Here is a 19508-nt window from a genome sequence, read left to right on the forward strand (position 1 = left end):
TAAACCTTTAGCCAGACTCATCAAGAAAAAGAGGGAGAGGACCCAAATCAATAAAATTAGAAATGCAAAAGGAGAAGTTACAGCTGACACCACAGAAATACAAAGCATCATAAGAGACTACTACAGGCAACTCTTTTACAATAAAATGGACAACCTGGAAGAAATGGACAAATTCTTAGAAAGGTACAACTTTCCAAGAGTGAACAAGGAAGAAATAGGAAATATGAACAGACCAATCACAAGTTATGAAATTGAAACTGTGATTAAAAATCTTCCAACAAAAAAAGCCCAGGACCAGATGGCCTTCACAGGTGAATTCTGTGAAACATTTAGATACAGAGCTAACACCCATCCTTCTCAAACTCTTCCAAAAAATTGCAGAGGAAGGAACACTCCCCAAATCATTCAACAAGGCCACCATCACCCTGATACCAAAACCAGACAAAGATGCTACAAAAAAAAGAAAATTACAGACCAATATCACTGATGAATATAGATGCAAAAATCCTCAACAAAATAGTAGCAAACAGAATCCAACAACATGTTGAACCAGGAAGAAATAGAAAATATGAACAGACCAATCACAAGCACTGAAATTGAAACTGTGATTAAAAATCTTCCAACAAAAAAAGCCCAGGACCAGATGGCCTTCACAGGTGAATTCTGTGAAACATTTAGATACAGAGCTAACACCCATCCTTCTCAAACTCTTCCAAAAAATTGCAGAGGAAGGAACACTCCCCAAATCATTCAACAAGGCCACCATCACCCTGATACCAAAACCAGACAAAGATGCTACAAAAAAAAGAAAATTACAGACCAATATCACTGATGAATATAGATGCAAAAATCCTCAACAAAATAGTAGCAAACAGAATCCAACAACATGTTAAAAGGATCATACACCATGATCAAGTGGGATTTATCCCAAGGATGAAAGGATTCTTCAGTACATGCAGATCAATCAACATGATACACCATATAAACAAATTGAAGAATAAAAACCATAATCATCTCAGTAGATGCAGAAAAAGCTTTTGACAAAATTCAACACCAATTTATGATAAAAAGTCTCCAGAAAGTGGGCATAGAGGGAACCTACCTCACCATAATAAAGGCCATATATGACAAACCCATAGCAAACATCATTCTCAATGGTGAAAAACTAAAACCATTTCCTCTAAGATCAGGAACAAGACAAGGATGTCCACTCTCGCCACTATTATTCAATATAGTTTTGGAAGTCCTAGCCATGGCAATCAGAGAAGAAAAAGAAAGGAATACAAATTTGAAAAAAGAAGTAAAACTGTCACTGTTTGCAGATGACATGATAATATACACACATAATCCTAGAGATGCCACCAGAAGACTACTAGAGCTAAGCAATGAATTTGGTATGGTAGCAGGATATAAAATTAATGCACAGAAATCTCCTGCATTCCTATACACTAAAATGAAAGATCAGAAGGAGAAATTAAGGAAACAATCCTATTCACCATTGCAACACAAAGAATAAAACACCTAGGAATAAACCTACCTAAGGAGGTCAGAGACCTGTACTCGGAAAACTATAAGATACTGATGAAAGAAAGCAAAGAGGACACAAACAGATGGACAGATATACCATGTTCTTTGATTGGAAGAATCAATATTGTGAAAATGACTATATTACCCAAAGCAATCTATAGATTCAATGCAATCCCTATCAAACTACCAATGGCATTTTTTACAGAACTAGAACAAAAAAATCTTAAAATGTGTATGAAGACACAAAAGACTCTGAATAGCCAAAGCTATCTTGAGGGAAAAAAATGGAGCTGGAGGAATCAGATTCCCTGACTTCACACTACACTACAAAGCTACAGTAATCAAGACTATATGGTACTGGCACAAAAACAAATATGGATCAGTGGAAAATTGAAACTGTGATTAAAAATCTTCCAACAAAAAAAGCCCAGGACCAGATGGCCTTCACAGGTGAATTCTGTGAAACATTTAGATACAGAGCTAACACCCATCCTTCTCAAACTCTTCCAAAAAATTGCAGAGGAAGGAACACTCCCCAAATCATTCAACAAGGCCACCATCACCCTGATACCAAAACCAGACAAAGATGCTACAAAAAAAAGAAAATTACAGACCAATATCACTGATGAATATAGATGCAAAAATCCTCAACAAAATAGTAGCAAACAGAATCCAACAACATGTTAAAAGGATCATACACCATGATCAAGTGGGATTTATCCCAAGGATGAAAGGATTCTTCAGTACATGCAGATCAATCAACATGATACACCATATAAACAAATTGAAGAATAAAAACCATAAATGACTATATTACCCAAAGCAATCTATAGATTCAATGCAATCCCTATCAAACTACCAATGGCATTTTTTACAGAACTAGAACAAAAAAATCTTAAAATGTGTATGAAGACACAAAAGACTCTGAATAGCCAAAGCTATCTTGAGGGAAAAAAATGGAGCTGGAGGAATCAGATTCCCTGACTTCACACTACACTACAAAGCTACAGTAATCAAGACTATATGGTACTGGCACAAAAACAAATATGGATCAGTGGAACAGGATAGAAAGCCCAGAGATAAACCCATGCACCTATGGTCAACTAATCTATGACAAAGGAGGCAAGGGTATACAATGGAGAAAAGACAGCGTCTTCAATAAGTGGTGCTGGGAAAACTGGACAGCTACATGTAAAAGAATGAAATTAGAACACTCCCTAACACCATACACAAAAATAAACTCAAAATGGATTAAAGACCTAAATGTAAGACTGGACACTATAATCTTAGAGGAAAGAATACATAGGCAGGACACTCTTTGACATAAATCACAGCAAGATCTTTTTTGACCCACCTCTTAGAGTAATGGAAATAAAAACAAAAATAAACAAATGGAACCTAATGAAACTTAAAAGCTTTTGCACAGCAAAGGAAACCATAAAGAAGACAAAAAGACAACACTCAGAAAGGGAGAAAATATTTGCAAATGAATCAACGGACAAAGGATTACTCTGCAAAATATATATATAGCTCATGTAGCTCAGTATTAAACAAACCACCCAATCCAAAAATGAGCAGAAGACCTAAATAGACATTTCTTCAGAGAAGATGTACAAATGACCAAGAGGCACATGAAAAGCTGCTCAATATCACTGATTATTAGAGAAATGCAAATCAAAACTACAGTGAGGTATCACCTCACACCAGTTAGAATGGGCATCATCAGAAAATCTACAAACATCAAATGCCTCAGAGGGTGTGGAGAAAAGGGACCCCTCTTGCACTGCTGGTGGGAATGTAAATTGATACAGCCACTATGGAGAACAGTATGGAGGTTCCTTAAAAAATGAAAAATAGAATTACCATATGACCCAGCAATCCCACTACTGGGCATACACAGAGAAAACCATAATTCAAAAAGACATCTGCACCCCAATGTTCATTGCGGCGCTATTTACAATAGCCAGGTCATGGAAGCAATCTAAATGCCCATCGAGAGAAGAATGGATAAAGATGCGGTTCATATATACAATGGAATATTGCTCAGCCATAAAAAGGAACGAATCTGGGTCATTTGTAGAGACGTGGATGGACCTAGACACTGTCATACAGAGTGAAGTAAGTCAGAAAGAGAAAAGCAAATATATATTAACGCATATATGTGGGATCAAGAAAAATGGTACAGATGAACTGGTTTGCAGGGCAGAAGTTGAGACACAGATGTAGAGAACAAACGTATGGACACCATTGAGGGAAAGTGGTGGTGGTGGGATGGATTGGGAGATTGGGATTGGCATATATACACTAATATGTATAAAATAGATAACTAATAAGAACCTGCTGTATAAAAAAAAAAATGTGTAGAATCTCTGGCTCACCCTAGACCTAATGAGACAGTACCTGTGTTTTGACAAAATCTCCAGGTGATTCAAGTGCACACTAACGTTTGAGATCTGCTCCATTGCACTTTGTCACCTGTGTGTCATGTAAACTATAGACTTATTACTTGACTTGAATATATTCATTTATATAAGCTGATATTACACATAATTTGGAAACAAAGCATATAGTGGTGATTTATAATGAGATAATCTGCTTTTTTTTCTGTCTTTTTCTACTACAAAGGGCTTGTAGTAGTAAATACAAATGAAAAATAGCAGGCTTAATTCTCCCTGTTGAAAATAAAGAAGTAACCCCCACCCCCAGTTTTTTCTTAGAACATTTACTTTAGAAAACTTGTAACTTCATTCTCCATCTCTTTGAAATGTATGTGAAACTTAAAACAAAAAGCTAAATAAACCTCTAACCAGGGCCTGGGAACTATATCTTTGAAATACAATCCAGAAAGATACCACCCTATCTTCCAGTCTCTGTGAGAGGGTAGGAGCTTAACTTTGGTGGCCTCTTCCTCCAAGTGGCAAAACTTCCTCTTGTCATAAAGATATGAGAAGTTATCTTTTCTTTTGGATTGAGCCAATTAACTAATACAGATGGTCACCCCAACTACCAAGTGAATTTGAGATGAACTATTGTATGACAATGGGGCTGTCAAATCAACTTACTTGAGGACTAGTTACTGCTTCTCTTGAACATGTATGAATCATAAATGCTTGACTGTATGAAGGGTGAGATTTATATATATCTTTGTAATCTCTTAGTGGATTGCCTGTGATGTACATCACATTCTGGCTTAATGCTTATTCAGTGATAATTTTTTTTCTCTTCTACCTTTGAGGAGAGCTTTTCTGCGTGGAGAAGAAATTATTTTTAACTTATTTTCTCAGTAGGCTTTAGTCAGTATTAACTTTACAGACTACTCTCCTCCCCTAGCCAGCCATGGCACTCATTAGGCATGTGACATTTTTTGAGGGGAATGGGAATGAGAGGGAGTACTCGTAGAATATATTATAAAAACAAAAGAGTCTAATTCAGATTTCTGTTTTCCAAACTTAAAAAAAACCCACTCAATTATGGAGTTTTTCAACCATATATAAAAGTAGAGAAATTAGTATAATGAACCCCTCTGTACTCTTCTCCCAGCTTCAATAATTTTCAAAATTTTTTTCAGTCTTGTTTCGTCTATATCCAGTCTTGTTTTTTTGGCCGAGGTATTTTAAAGCAAAATCTAGACATCATTTAACCTCGGAATACTTCAGTATGTGTCTCTAATGTATTTCTTTAAAAATCATATAACCATAACTATTCACAATAGCCAGAAGATGGACACAGTAAAATGTCCATCTTGAACATGTATAGAGTAATGGAAAAACAATTTTTGGTATACACATACATACAATGGAATATTATTTAACTATAATATGAACAAAGACTGCATGCCCATTGTGGATGAACTTCCAAAACATTCTAAATGAAAGAAGCTATATATAAAAAGTCACATATTATTTGACTCCAATTATATGAACTATCTGTAATAGATTGATCTGCAGAGACAGAATGAAGATTGGTGGTTGCCAGGGACTAGGGGGAAGGAGGAATGAGGAGAAACTGCTTAATGGGAAAGGGGTTTAATGTGAAGTGTTGGAACTGTTTAAGAACTAGATGGAGGTGGTTCTACAACACTTGGAATAGAAAATTTTTAGTCCTTCAGAATCTCTTATAGGATAATAACAAAGAGGTGAATATTTGAAGCAATTACAAATTTGGAAAGGTTACAATGAGAACACTGTTTTGAGAGAAAATAACTGGGAGATTCTTTACATGGCAAGGTTGGGGAAGACCTTTCCTAGTTTAGTTTCTAAACTAAGGTCTAGACGTTGAAGAGAGGCTTCTAGCAGACAAGAGTCTCGAGGCAAGAAAGGGGTTGGCATGTTTGAGGAACTGAATGCAGGTGTAGGTCATGGACGTGTTGGTGCAGACTTTCCCTGTAGGTGGATTGGGCCTGTATCGGGCTTAATAAATGGGACTTAAGTATTCAGTTCATGAAAGAATGATGGGTCATCATCTACTCTTCCCTCAAATCATGGTGGAAAGAGGATGTTTATGTAGACTGGGGTAAGGACAATTGCATTTTATTTTCCTTATCACTCTGTGCATCCTTAACTGGATGAAACAAAGAAGTATGAAGAATGCTGATAATACTGGATACGTGTTAGGTGTGTATATACTAGGTATATCTATATATATCCAGTATATAATATGGATATATACTAGGCATGTATTTAGTATATAATGTGGATAATACTAGGATATGGTAATAAAACAACTTCTGAAGAGGATAGGATGAAGAAACTGCAAAGCCAGAACACCATAGGAATCTAGGGTCAAAGAAGAAGATAAGGGACTGGAGGGAGAGGGATGAGGATGGCAGGGGAATGAAACCATCTTCTCTCGTGTGTAATAGATAGAAATAGGTAGAGTATCAACTCTGCTCACCCTAGTTGTGTGCGTATAAACAAATCATTTTACCTCTGGAAGCGTCAGCTGTGAAATGGGAATTATAATCATACTTATCCTACAGGGATTATGTGGAATTTAAATGACATCATGATTGGCTCCTCACCTTTCTAGACCTTCTCAGATTTATGTTTTGTTCTCATGTTTTTATACCTTGAATTCATATTTTGGCTTTCTCCTTTCTAGACTTTAAAAAAATGCCCCTATAGAGAAAATTGTGTAAGTTTCTGAATGACCCAGGTTTTCGTTTCAACCTCTTAGTACGTTTAAATAAATGAGAAGCTTCTTTGTTACTAGAACCTACGTCACTGACTGTAGTCAGTAGGTTCATACTGGTCATTCAAACAGCAAAGTTGTAATTGAATTTAACCATTATTCAAAATATCTAGTTGTTTGCATAAAGTAGCATAGATGCTTTTGTGTGTAAAAACTCTGGAATACTTAGAAGCATTAATTGACAATTGCAAGCAAAACATGTTATTAGATGCTTTCGAAGATATGGAGATGAATTACAAATAATGTAGGTTTAATATTTCTAACACTTTTCCCACATATTTAGCAGTTATTATCTCATTAGACTCATAGCACATTTTATACGTTATTACATTTTATGAATTTTTCTTATATATGCAGAAACAGAAGTTTGGAAAGGCAAAATGAGTTACCCATGAGTAGTAAATGGTGGTAATAGGGTATAAATTTAATTTTTTTGACTCCCAAACCCAGTGCTCTTTTCACCACGTAAAAATCCAGGTAGATAAACCATATTCACTTAGCAACTGAGGCTAAGCATAACTTCTCAAGTTAGAAATCTATAAGCTCTAAGCCATAGGAGATATTGAATATAGTACAAAATCACCAAGATTTGATAGTCCAAAGATATATGCTCAAGTCTCAGCTCTGCCGTTTACTATCTTTGGGGCCCTGAATGAGTCTCTTGACCTTGCTGATGTTTAATTCCCTCATCTTGCTGTGAAGATAAAATTATATAGTATAGTGAAGCCACTGATATAACTGAATTGCTCTAGAAATATAACAATATCCCATTGGTTACAAGATGTTGACTTGATACTTATATAATTCTAATTTTTGAAAAATTTCATGATTTTTCTATATATTACATTTAAAATATGTAAGAAGTGTTTCATGTAACTGATGTAGGATACATTAAACATTTTCATATAGGACAGTTTTCCCACAAAATACTTTTCTAGTGTGCACATGACTAATTTTAAGGAACATTATTTATCCTATTGTTTATCCAAACCCATGTAATAAGAAGGCATGTTATAGTTCTGCCCTACCCCATGTATTGTTCTTTAGAAGATCTTTTAAAACTTCTCTCATTCCACCTCTTCTCTGGATTCTCAGAGCTAATTGATACTCAATATGCTAAGTACTTTCAAAAGACTATTTTTGTTAGGTCCTCAAATACTTGTAGTAAAGTATTATTTCCTTCTGCCATTTAGGTACTTTAGTTGCCAGAAAGAGTCATAGAACTTCTAAAAGTGCTTGTTAGGGAATATCCTGCTAATTGCTTTTGATCTGCCTTAAAAAGAGCAATTAGCAACAACTCAAATTTTATGTTTAGAGATATGAACATTCTCATGACCAAACTTGAGTTTTTAGTCCTAAAAGTTTATCATAGAGAAAATGTTGCTGATCCCGTGAACATGTTTGAAGAGTTAGGCTGATGTTTTTCTCAGATCCTTTTTCCTTTGAATCACACGGTATAGCATCCCTTCATGAGGGGTTAGGTTTCACACATGTTTATATTTAGTACCTATGGGAGTCTAAACTGACGATTAATAGTTGAGAATCATTTAAAAAAATGTATGAAGGCAGAAAATCAAGTGCTGACTGGTTCATTAAGCAATTCAATCCCAAACTGTAAAAAGTTTGTCTAATCCTGCCTGAAGCCTGACTGATCCTGTCATAAGCACTTTCATAAACCTTACACTTGAACCAGGTCTTGCAGTTTTATTAATCTAGAAATAATTCAACGTGACATCCCATGTAGCAATATAAATCTATAAGATGGATATCATAAAACTTACACCATTACAGAACCATGGGTAATCATGTAAAAATGCAGTTTCTTTTAGTTAGGTATTCTCTCTGAATTGCTGTTTCTGCCTTGGTTGAACAGATGTATTGACTGTAACACAGTCTCAATGTGTTGGTATGCCTGAAGGAAAAGAAAGATATTCAGATAGACACTGATGATAAAAAGTTCTGGAGTTTGGAGAGCCTATTTGCAAAACTCATGGAGGAATTTAGCAAAGATGTATTTGTGGAGCTTATATTCTTTGGGAAGATTCCTTTTCTGTGTTGCTATATGGAATTTTTAGCTCTTGGATTTAATGGCTGAATTGATATTCTATAGATGTATGAGGGGCCCTGGGCAATAGGTACACTTTCAGAAACTCAAATGAAGTCCCACCTGTCAGACTTTTGGTTTTCTTCTCTGTCTAGGGGTTGGATGAACTCTCAAACTAGACCATAGCAGACTAAATCTTAGAAATATTATATTACTACAATCCTATTATTTGGAACAGAAGACTGCATTTCTATTTTATATGGGGCAGAGAGACATTTCCAAGAATAAGCTTAGAAGAAGGAATCCATAAAAGCTGGAGGGTTTGTTTTCATATGCTTGCCATAGTTGCTCGCCAGCAGCAATCTGCTGTCAAATAAAAGTGAGCCTTGAAAGAATGTTCATATATCTATTATTGAACCCATGGGACACTTATGCTTCTATAAGATAGGTGTTGGAAAAATATCTGAAGCCATAGGATGTTTTCCCCCTGCACATGCTTTGTGGATCTATTGACTATACATGAGAAAAAAAAAAATCCACTTTGATGTGACAGGGAATAAAAACCAAGCTTGCATTACACATAGTGCTTTAACATTGTCACAACTATAATTCAGTAAGATGTGTGTGTAATTATTTGAGGATTTTCTCTGCTAGATTTGGAACTCCTCTAGTGCTTAGTACAGTGCTTTAGCGCATGGTAAGTGCTCACTTAGCACATTTAATGATTTAACCACTAAGGTCATATCTATACAATGGAAAGAGAAACAAAATTTTGAGTGTTGTCTACTTCACTGACCAACAACTGACATTCAAACTTCATTCCTAAGTAGTTACTTTTTAAGGAGTGTGTGGTATGTATGCGTATGTGTGTGTTTGGGGGACACTTGTGTAGACTTTGTAAGGGCAATTAATTGGAAGACAATAAGCACTGCATATTTTATTTAGTAATTCATTAAAAATGTAGTAAACGTCAAGTTTGACACTCTTACCTGGAAGTTTAAGACATCCACATTAGCTCCTATGTATTATGTGTTTTCCTTATCAGATGTGTGTCTCAATAAAAGCTTGCATTCCTTTAGTCTTCCAAATATAGGAAAACACAGTAATAATGTGAATTTGAATACCACAAACTGTTGGCAATTGGCTCCAATTTTCTGCCCAGCCCTTGATCTTAGACAAAGCAGATAGTGGGTGTGGGTGATAGGCTAACATTATTCATCTGTGGTGGTGGTGAGCTTAGGGAAACATGGAGGAGGGTGAGACCCTGTGGGGAATCTTCAGGAATTAGGCTATCCCTTTCCTCAAAAGTACCAAAGTAGAAGTTAGGAATCTATGTTCCTCTTTTCCCAGTAGTCTCCTGACCTATTCTCCTCGGTTCAGGCTGAAATCCACCCCCACCCCTCTCTGTCCCTAAACTGCCATATTCTTGGAATTCCTGCTTCTGTTTTTGAAAACTCCTTGATATTTACATTGGAACAGGAAATTGTTACCAGAGGTGCCAAACTGCAGCCAAAACAGGTGAATTTGGGTCAATCTCTCATTTCATTAAGTTTGCAATGGTGGAGACCTATATTTTACCCACAGTTTTTATTTGTTTTTGCAACTCCATTTATAGCCTTATGTCAGGGCTTTACTGCAGTACCAGTAGCTTCATTTCTATAGCAATGACAATCATTAAATTTCAATAACTACTGACTAAAGAGCCACTTTTCAGTTGAAATTATGTGGTCTCTTATCATTAAGAAGCAATTTTATAGTAAGTAAAAACGTAAGCTTTGCCTAATGCAGTATTACTAGAGCTTTATGATAAGATACCAGAACAAATATAGGTATTTACTATTTTCCTTCTTCCATCTTCATGTGATAGAATGAGATTTTTTTAATTTAATTTTTTTGTTGGAGTATAGTTGATTTACAATGTTGTGTTAGTTTCTGCTCTACAGCAAAGTGAATCAGCTATATGTATACATATGTCCACTCTCTCCTAGACTCTATAGAATGAGCTTCTTGAATTCAACTTCCAGGTAGTGCAAATGATTCTCTTATTCTCTTATTTACATTCACTTATCATATTTAAAGCTCTTTAGATCAACATTGAACTACCAGAGAACAGCAAATATGGAAGCCAGAATCACAACTGAATATATTATCCTAATTTGCTTTCCCAGTAGAGATACTTTTATTTTATTCAAATGAGAGAACAGTTATAATACACAATAGTAAACACTCATTGTAGTAAACACTTTGGCTGCAACTATTTACATAACTATTTGCAAAGAGCTGAATAAAATAATTGATTAACATTGGCTATTTTCCTTTAACCTTTAAAATACGACTGCTTGAATTTGTGTTTTTATTTGTTCGTGGAGCCTGCATATCTACAGTTTGCCCTTTTCCTTTGTCATTTTCATGTCAAGGGCGTAGGAGAGGGAGAAGATAGACTCATCCTTAGGGCAAGAAAAACTCACCATTCCTTTTTTTAGTGCTTTTGCTAAAACAGTACTAATTAAGAGAGAAGAGAAAGTTAACAGTTGGGAAATTCTTTAGAACTTTTGAATGAATAGGGACAAGCAGAAAGAACTTTCATTTAGAAATAGAGTGGGACTTTTATAGTTCTGTTTTCATTATTGCTTTTGGATAAGAACAAGAGTTTTGCAGCTCTAGAATTTGCCACCTGTCTTTTCAAACAGTGTTAAGGTAGGGAAGAGCAGTACTTATTCATAAAAATAGATATGACTTGCTGTCAACATTTAATATAAAAAAGCTTACTTAAATTAAAAAATCTCAAAGAGGCTTAATATATTTTTTCCTGTTCTGAGGTCATAAGTATTTGTAGAGATTTTTTGTTGTATCCTAATAATTCCATCTGTCACCCATCTTCTGAGAACAATATAAAATTCTGAAATTTTAATTTTAAAATGTTTAAAAAATTTATATTTACCCACAAACTTCAGTCTTCTTGGTGTACAGTTCTAAGAATTTTTGATCAGTCCTATAACAACTACCATCATCAAGATATAGAAGAATCCCATCACCCCAAATTATTTCCTCATGCTGCCTCTATTTAGTCAATCCTTTCTCTTACCTTAGTCCCTGGCAACGGCAATCTATTGTCTATCTTTATAGTTTTACCTTGTTCAGAATGTCATATAAATGAAATCATACAGTATGTAGCTTTTTGAGTCTGGTTTTTCTCACTTAATATATTTCAGATTCTGTGCTATTGTGTGGCAATAATTTGTTCATTTTTTTTTTTTGCTAATATGTCATATTCACTGGGGAAATTAGTGGTTTTTTCCCCCAGTTTTGAATGATTATGAAGAAATTCTCTATAAACTTCTTGTGTTGTAAATGGGGGGGTAAGTTCCCCTTGTGGAGACTTTAAGGATCACTCCAACAGGGTTGCAGAATTTACACTGAGGCATATGACATTAAAGGATTTATTATACTCACAGGTACTAGAAGAGGGAAGCAGGGGGCCATATGGGAGGAGCTCCTAGGGAGAAGGCTCAGCCAAGCAGATGGGAGCCAAGAGAGGGAGGATCTGTGGGCAAGTGCCTTTATTGGGGGTCAGGGTGGAGTACACAGCAAAAGGTGTGAGGGATTTCTTTGGTGCATTGAATGTCTCTAGGTCATAGTCAATGGAGGGCAAGAAGGGGACCTAGTAGCATGGACAGGCTTATCATCCTGGTTACCTGGGTCGGGTGCTCATACAGCGGGTTTGTGGGGCTGTTGAGGCATCAGGAAAATATGACGTTTTAAAAATTTACAATATGCTTCTGCATACAAGTTCTGATGTGACCACTTTATAGGAAATCGACAAATTATATATATAATATATAGACAGGTGTATGTGTATATATATATATATATAATATATATACATATATGTACACACATACACATTTTTTCAGATTGTTTTCCATTATAGGTTATTATAAGATATTGAGTATAGTTCCCTGTGCTATAAATTCTTGTTGCTTATCTGTTTTATATATATAGGTTTGTATCTTTAATTCCATACTCCTAATTTATTCCTCTATTCTTTTTCCATTTAGTAACCGTAAGTTTTCTATGTTTATGAATCTGTTTGTTTTGTATATAGATTCATTTGTATTATGTTTTAGTTTCTACATATAAGTGATATCATATAATCTTTCTCTGTCTGATTTAGTATAATATTCTCTAGATACATCTATGTTGTTGCAAATGGCAATATTTCATTCATTTTTATGGCTGAGTAATATTCCATTGTGTATATATGCCACATCTTCTTAAACCAATTGTTTGTTTATGGGCACTTGTGTTGTTTCCATGTCATGGTTATTGTAAATAGCACTGCTATGAACATTGAGGGACCCCTTTTTAAAAAAAAAAACAAATGAACTCCCTCTTTATTCTAATATACTTTCCTTTGAACTCTACTTTGTCTAGTATTAATATGAACTTTGTCTAGTATTTTCCCTTCTTTTACTTTTAACCTATTTATGTCATTATATTTGAGTGGGTTTCTTGTAGATAATAATTTAAAAAAAATTAATCCAGTCTCACATACTATCTTTTAATTGATGTGTTTAGACCATTTCTATTCAATGTAATTATTGATATGGTTGTATATAGATGCATCATTTTAATATTTATTCATCTTCTCTGTTTTATTTTTCTTCCTCCTTTTTGCCACATTTTGGATGATTTCAATGTTTTTTGGTATACCATTTTAATTCATCTACCTTTTGGTTTAATTGCTTCATATTTTTAATAGATTGTGCTAGGGAATAAAGTGTGCATAACTAATCTTTTACAGTATACATAGAATTAATATTTTATTATTTAAATGTAGAAGGCTTGATGGATCTAGAGATTATCATACTAAGTGAAGTAAGCCAGACAGAGAAAGACAAATATCATATGATATCGCTTATATGTGGAACCTGAAAAAAAAAAAAAGATACAAATGGACTTATTTACAAAACAGAAATAGATCCACAAACATAGAAAACAAACTTATGGTTACCAAAGGGGAAAGGAGGTGGGAGATAAATTAGGAGGTTGGGATTAATATATACACACCACTATTTATAAAATAAATAACTAATAAGTTTATATATATATATATATATACATATATATACACATACACATAATCTGAATCACATTGCTGTACACCTGAAACTAACACAGCATTGTAATTATCAACTATACTTCAATAAAAATATATATATATTTTAAAAATTAATGTAGAAGGCTTGCAATCATATAGACCCCTTTATGCTTCCCCATTTCTTAGAATTATACATATTACAGCTACATATTGAAAACCCACCAGAAAATGTTACAATTTTGTTTTTATCAAAAATACATATTTTAAAGAACTTAAGAGGATAAAAATATTGTCCAAATATTTACCATTTCTGTTGCTTCTCACTCATTTCTCAAGTTCTAAATTTCTCTCTGGTAACATTTTATGAACAGTTATAATGGGTGCTTTAAAGTGTTGGGCTGATGATTCTAATATCTAAGTCGTCTTGGGATTGCAATTAGTTGATTGTCTTTTCCACTGAGAGTTGATCAATTTTGTAGTTATTTATATGTTGAGCAATTTTTGACTGTAGTAATATTTATTGTAATATTTTAAATGTTACATCATATTTTCCTTAGTCCTCCAGATAATGTTTTTTTGTACCCCCTCCCCTACCCCTTAACTGCTGTAGGCAATCAACCTACACCAGATTAAGTTCAGACCGTCAGTTTTATCTCACTTTCAGTCGGTGGAATTTACAATATCAGTTCAGTTTTCAAACCTTTGCTATGCTGCTTTCACTAAGTTCTGTGCATGTGCCACTCATGGCTTATTTTGTTAAGTGGGTCATGTTTTGTACTATTTGGTTCTTATAGCCTATGCTCTGCTAATCTGGGTTTGTGTTGTGCATGTAACACATACATGTTAAGGGGTGAGCCTGAAAATTGTGCTGGATCATAGACAGAATTAGAGAATTCCCTTCTCCATCTCTCTACTTCACAGGAATCCCCCTTCAGTCTTTGACTTCCAGTTTCCCCTTTTCTTTGTTCTCTTTCCAGAAAGACAAGAATTCTCTTTGACATTTTTGTTGTTTGTGTCCACTGCAGAGTTCATAACTGAAGCCATCCTCCAGTCAAAACTAGGAGAGGAAAGATGGCGTCTTAGCTTTCAGGGCTGCCTTAACAAATTACCGCAAAGTGAGTGCCTTAAAAAACAGACATTTATTGTTTCACAGTTCTGGAGGTTTTAACTTAACTTAATATCTTAACTTTGAGATTAAAGTGTTGTCAGGGCCATGCTCCCTCTGGTGCCAGGGAAGGATCTGTTCCTAGCCTCTCTCCTAGTTTCTGGTAGCTCCTTGGTTGTGGCAGTATAATGCTGATCTTCACATGGCATTCTTCCTGTGCACATGTTTCTCTGCGACCAAATTTTCTCCTTTTTCTAAGAACATTAGTACTATTGGATCAGGGTCTACCCTAATGACCTCATTTTACTTGATTATCTCTGAAAAGACACTTTATCCAAATACGGTCACATTCTGAGGTACTAGGGATTAGGACCCCAACATATCTTTTGGGGGGATAGACTTCAACCCGTAACAGATGAGGGGGAAAAAAACCTCCAGGGAATTAACCAAGTGGTCACTTCAAGTTTTGACCACCCTTTTCAATCGACTTACCTGCTTTTCAGAGTTCTCAGGTTTTGTCCAGAGATTTTATTTGTAATCAGTGGATAGATAGGTTGTCATTGTCTTACTTCCAACTGAAAGCTGTAACTTTTAAAAACAAGGAAAAGATCCTTTAGTTTTAGGGTCGTACCAGTACTTCTAAGGATCAATCCGGTGTGGCAGTCAAAATGAGAACCAAAGTTGAAATGAGTGGCAGGCTGCAAGTTTATTAGGAGGAGAGTTTTGAGTCCAATACACAGGAAACTAGCTTGGGGTTGAGATGAAGTTTATTCCAATCTCTGAAATGTTATGATTTAGAGCAAGTCAGATTCATACTCCCAGTTCTCTTTCAGTGGTGCTCCTCTTGATTGATCTTCTTGGGGTAGGAATTTGGCAGTAGGATTAGGACTAGAAAAATAAGTTGCATGTTATTTCAAATGGTTGCTATTTATTATAAATGTCACTTCAATTTATCATATACATATTCATTTACTGCTTTCTGGGATTACAAAGATACATTAGAAATAGTTTCTGAGTTTAAGGAGTCACAGTCTAGGAAGGGAGTGAGAAATGTGGATAGATAAATGTAGTATTGTTATGCTAAGTGCTGTAACTGACAGAGGTACTAAGGCACACAGGGTGGATGTGGGGTTGGAGGGCTAGGAAAACAGGTAATATCTAAAGCAAGAATTGAAGAAAGAGAAGGATCTCACTATGTGGAAGAAAAAAAAGGGGAGTAGAGAAAAGCTGCTAAGCAAACAATGCAAATGAGCTTTAAGAGTGTGAAGGGTGCTCTGGTGCATATTTCTTGAAAATATTGTTTATCAAAAAGCATTATGTATTGGCCCTAAGATTTTGTTATTTTGTGGCCAAGACAGAGATGAACAGGAGCCTTTAAAAAAACCCCTTTGTTGGAGGAAGTATATTTTAGGGAAAGGACTGAAGCATTTGCTACTATTTTTGAAATTTTCTTTCAACGATTGATCTGAGAAAGATCACACAAGATAGAAATATAGAAGGATCTCAGGAGAAAGAACTTTTATGCCCACACGCACATTTCTATTTTTTTGATTCATTACATTCAATAATTCACAACAGTTTATTCACAGTTTGATCTGATCATAATTGGGCAGGGAAGAGGAAGTAATTTGTAAATGCCACCCCAAGTTAGGTCGTGCCCTGAAGTCTTTTATTGGAAATCTTATTTTGTTTCGAAGTTAATTGGAGAACAGTGTTGGACAAGGCAATGGAGAAGAATTAACTTAAGGTTCCATGAAAATTGGCACTCAGGACTTATGTGAACCATATAGGGCAGAATTTGTATAGTTTTGCTCTTGCCATTTATTATCTAGTGAACCACAGTGATAGCTATTTATCATAAAGTAAGTCTGCTCGTAGAGAATGGACTTGACACGAGGAGTGGGAAGGGTAAGTTGGGATGAAGTGAGAGAGTGGCATGGACATATATACACTACCAAATGGAAAATAGCTAGTGGGAAGCAGCCGCATAGCACAGGGAGATCAGCTTCATGCTTTGTGACCACCTAGAGTGGTGGGATAGGGAGGGTGGGAGGGAGATGCAAGAGGGAGGAGATATGGGGATATATGTATATGTATAGCTGATTCATTTTGTTATACAGCAGAAACTAACACACCATTGTAAAGCAGTCATACTCCAAGATGTTAAAAAAAATAAAAATAAATAAAAAAGTCTGCTGATGGAACTGTTTGGGCTGTCCTTTTCTAGCAGGCTCTCTTATACTGTTTGAATAGCCACAATTTCAGATAGTACATCCTAAAATTATATCAAATAGATTATCTGGCAATCATCTGGAAAACAAAAAAGTTATCCTCTACAGTATCAGAGCAACACGTAGCCTCAGAAGAGTGGGATGGAATAAGTAAAATTGATTTGGGATTGGGGTGCAGAGCCATTATTATCCTATCTATAGTACAGCCAGACACTGATCTCTAATTTCTTACTTAAAATAGCATTAAAAAAATGTTTTTAGGTGTAGAATAAATTCCAGAGTCCTAGAATTACTACAAGACTCTAATAGTGCTTCCGGTTTTACCTACCATAGCTCTGTAACATGACCCGCACAATCAACAATATAGAACCTCTTACCAATCCCTGCACAAAATATGCCTTTTTTACACATCCCTGCCTTTGCATATATTATTCCTTCTGCTAGAGATGCATTCCCTGACTTTATCAGCCACCCTGCCTGGAAAATCTTCTGTTCATCCTTCATTACTCAGTTTAAGCAAATGTCACTTCTTTTCTAGTGGCCACTTGGCTTTCCCAGGCAGTTACTTTATCTTCCCTGTAAACTTACAGCAATTTAGTTATACTTGTATTATAGCCCTAATTAAATTGCATTTTAGTTTATATTTTTACCTTTCTCTTGTGCCTTCTTGTCTGTCAGCTCCTTTGGGATCTTGTGTCTGTGTTTTCCTACTGTAGTAGAAGCCAAATAAATACTGACAAATATTTCAACAAAATAATCTCTTTGTTGGAAAAAAATGAATGAATAAATTAATATATACCATACTTAAGAGAGAAAATAATCCTACTGAATAGACCTCAGATGTATTATTAGTGTGCTGGGTATTTGCCAGTCCAGATCCACTCTTTACCTTTTTATATCCTGCTCTGTGCCCAAGGAGGCCAAGCTTTATATACAGAATTAATGTGGTCTCTTGCTCTCTGGATTTGATTGAGTTTGAACAATGGGTGCCAGTGGTAGGTTATCAGATGGTGAGAAGAGAGTGGAGCTGTTATTTGTTCCCTCAGCTTCCTCTTTGCTATGTCTCATTAGGTTAGCTAGGTCCTTCTACCAAAGGTCACAGCTCCAAATAATAGTCACCCTCTCTGTGTTCAGTTTCCAGTCCTTCCTTGGTCCCTGGTAATGGTCCCTTGATGTTTGCTAGACCCTGGAAAATACACCACATCTTATTTCCTTAATCTTATCTTCACCTTTGTAAATAGTCCTTTTACTAAATCCTCCCCAGTTGTGCAGTTTGAGTGTGACTATTAGTATAAAAATCTTTAGGTCAGATTTTTAAGAACAAATGTTTCATGGAATAACTTCTCTCAGGTTATTAGTGACTGAGTATATGATTAAATAAAAAGTGCCTATACTTATGTGTTTAAGAAATATTGAGTTCAATAGGTTTTGTTTTGGACTCACAGACATAGAAAACAAACTTATGGTTACCGAAGGGGAAAGGAGGGGGATAAATTAGGAGTTTGTGATTAGCAGATACAAACTACTATATATAATAAACAACAAGATCCTACTGTATAGCACAGGAAACTATATTCAATATTTTGTAATAAACTATAATGAAAAAGAATATGAAAAAAATATATACATGTATAACTGAATCACTTTACACTAGAAACTAACAACTTGTAAATCAACTATACATGAATTTAAAAAAAAAAAATCAGAGACCTAGGATGGAAATGAAGTGAAGAGAAAATAAAATAACATCATTACAGATTTTGGACATAAAAACAAAAGATCTTGAATGTTAAAAAAAAAAGTTGTTTTTGGTTTGGTATTACAGTACTTTGAAGAGCTTTATTTAATGTTCTGAGTGTGAGATATAGCATATAGTGTTCCATGTACACACACACACACACACACACACACACACACATTTACCACTTTGAAGTTTTCTTTGGTTGTCTTATTTTGTTTTGTAGCATAGCCATTAATGTATTTCAAAACTAGGTGTTTTTATTTTTTGCAAAGTGAAGTTCCAAAAAATGCTGCCTTAACTCACCAAGGACAAACTGTTGTAAAATATCAACTTATACTCCTCATCAGTTTTCCTGTTTGTTGTGAAGACTATTTTATTCTAGTAAAACTCTGGGACTTTATATCACCATTTGGATACTGAATTGATTATCTGCTCTTGTCTTTAGCTTTAAAGAATGTCTTAAACTACTTCTACTACATAACTGTAAGGCCCAGAGAGAAAATGATCACCGTAAGAATTATAGGGATATAAGTATAGTCTCTTATAAGTTATTCCTTTTTGAAAGCAAA

This window comes from Physeter macrocephalus, chromosome 11 (genome assembly GCF_002837175.3).
Source record: "Physeter macrocephalus isolate SW-GA chromosome 11, ASM283717v5, whole genome shotgun sequence".
NCBI classification, from domain to species: Eukaryota; Metazoa; Chordata; class Mammalia; order Artiodactyla; family Physeteridae; genus Physeter; species Physeter macrocephalus.